This window comes from Opisthocomus hoazin, chromosome 2, assembly GCF_030867145.1.
Source record: "Opisthocomus hoazin isolate bOpiHoa1 chromosome 2, bOpiHoa1.hap1, whole genome shotgun sequence".
In the NCBI taxonomy this organism is placed as follows: Eukaryota; Metazoa; Chordata; class Aves; order Opisthocomiformes; family Opisthocomidae; genus Opisthocomus; species Opisthocomus hoazin.
The window spans coordinates 61786253-61788934 of NC_134415.1; positions in this window are offsets into that span (position 1 = coordinate 61786253).

Sequence of the window (2682 nt, forward strand, 5' to 3'; positions counted from 1 at the left end):
GAGGAGGCTGCGGGCCGCAACCCGGAAGCAAACGGAGCTGGGCTGGGACACGCAGCCGCCCTTCCTCCTCCTCCTCCTCCTCGGCTGCGGAGCCGGGCGGGGGGAGCCCCCCACCACGCGGGGCCTGGCGGCCGCTGTCGCCCCCCAGCGAGGCCGCAGGAGGGCGGGCGGTGCGGCGGGGAAGCCGGGCGGCGGCAGCCGGTACCGCGGGGGGCCGAGGCCGGGCGGCGGGCGCGTCCCCGGGCGCTGGGGGTTTCACCTCGCTGCTGTTGCCTTCGTGCCGCGGTGAGCGGGTCCCGCCGGAGGCGCGTTCGGTGTCCCCGGGAGCCCGGGTCACGCAGGGGAAAAATCGGCAGAAGTTGTCAAAGCCCCTTTTAAATCAAATGTTTTGTAGCAGGCTCATAAAGGGCTTTTTGTTTAAGTCTGCGGGACAGGTGACGTCATGGACCTCATAAAACCGGGAGAAATTCTTAACGTCCCATGAGTTTTACTAAGCCGTATCTTTATGAAGGCTGTTGCTCTAAAATAATTTGTTGTTGTTGTTCCAAATCCTCATTCTCACACATTACGTAAATAATTCTTCATATACATCTAAATTCTGTCTGAAAGGAATCATAAAGTAACACTACGAGAACCATAAGTTTATGTTTTCTTGCATGTCTGTGCCGCAGTAATTCTCAGCTGCTGTTGCTGATGGATATAAATCGCCATTTAGTTATCTATCACTATTGAATGTGTTCCCTTATCAAACAGTATGCTAACTTGCCAAGATTCATTATGGGCAGGTGAGGTATATTCTTGTATGTAACAGTCGGTACTTCAACAGCAAGCAAATAATGTAAATAAATCCCAAACAAGTGCTTTTCCCCCAGCTTCCTTCTTTGTATATTTTCATCATCATTTATAGTCGGTATCTAAGGGTCTAATTATAGGGGCTTGGGTTGCTAGGCAAAAATTTAGTATTTTGGGAAACTTCCTGTTCACAGTACTTCTGAAAACCAATCCAAAGCCGTTTCCTAGTAGTCCCTCTACTGTGCGAGTTAAACAAAATTTTTACCCAGTTAAGAAGCAGTTGTCGCAAAAGAAGTAGGCGTTTCCTCTGCTGTGTAGCTGACCCATCATCACTAACTCCTTTTTTCTAATCTGGACAGCACCCAACTGGCTTCCAGTCTTCTTCCCTCCTTTGGAAAAAGCACCCCAAAATCCTGTACATGTTTTGGCATAGCATTAGTACTGTACTTCTTTGTGACTTCGCCAGAAATACTAATAAAGCCTCCTGGAAAAGCTTATAAAAGATGGTCTTAGAATAACTGCACAGTGACAGTATTAAAGGAGATGATTACTTTTTATTTTATCTTTATGCTGAACGGTATGGGATTAGGTACAGTATTTAAATGCTATCAGCATGCATAAAACTAAAACAACAGCATGCATGTCATTTTGATTGTAAATTGTGTCAAGATCACCACTGCATCTGCTAGAAGAATCCTTGAACTGTGAGAGATAATAACCTATTTTTTGTGTCTTTGATGATAAAATCCTAGATTTTCTTCTCAGGATATTTTTTTGAGTTCACATCAATCAAGACGTCACTTTCAAATCTTCTCTGGAACTAGGAAGAAAGAGAAGAGAAAATGAATAATGGTGTTATTTAATCCTGGTTTGAACAATGCCAAGAATCTGTCTTTAAGAGAGTCAGATCAGATCTGTCTCTATTAGTCATTCAGAGACTTAAAGTAGGGCATAAAACCCATAAAATCCACTCTATCTTACTGAATAACTTAAAATTCTTAGTGTTGTAAAATAAAGGGTCCTGCTTTAAAAAAAAACAAAGAAGATATGTTCAGCAGAATTGTGTCTGTTTAGGTTACAATATTAATCTCTTCTTGTTATGTTATATAATTTAACATAACTCTTTTTGTCCTAGTATGTATACCTCATCCAAGAGCCTTGCGTTTTCTCTCGTTCCTTCTCTGTCACTGTTACGGTACACATGCAAGCATACCGATCCATATGTGGCTACTCAGAATTAACCAGTTATCTTTTTCTAAAATTCATTTAGCTTTTTCTACAAGCAGACACATTTTTGTTTGAAAGACAGATTTTAATGATTCTAGTATCAAATATCTAAATCTTCATAAAATGAGGGCATGAAAATGCATATGCAAATAAGTAGGTTATATAGGTGATAGCAGAGTTGAAAAATACATTGCTTCTACTAATTCAGCTTGACCACAGGTCTGAGCTCTCGTAGCTATGAATTTGGACAAAGCAACAGTAATTGCATGACCAGGTTCAGGCACATTTACTTTCTGTCCAGGTTTGCAGTAGCCAGGATGCCCTGAGTTTCACAGAGAAGCAATTGTGGATGGTGGGCTTCCTTCTGTGGGCTTCCTGGTTTATTACAAAAAAAATGGTGAGCCAAAAGCAGACAATGAGAGGCAACCAAAGTTTTCAGCTTCAATGTATGTGTAAATCTCCACCTGTGATTCTGAAGTTATGGTTAGGATTTCTACATCAGTCCCTGGGTTTTAATGAAAAATTGGGTAACGCTGTGCCTCTCGTGGAAGTTCATAAAAAATGCACAGTATTGGTAAGGGTGAAGTGTGGAAACAGAATAAGCAAGAGCAGAGGGAAGAAAGGAAATTTAAGAAAAATACAAAAGAAACAGGTTTGCATAAG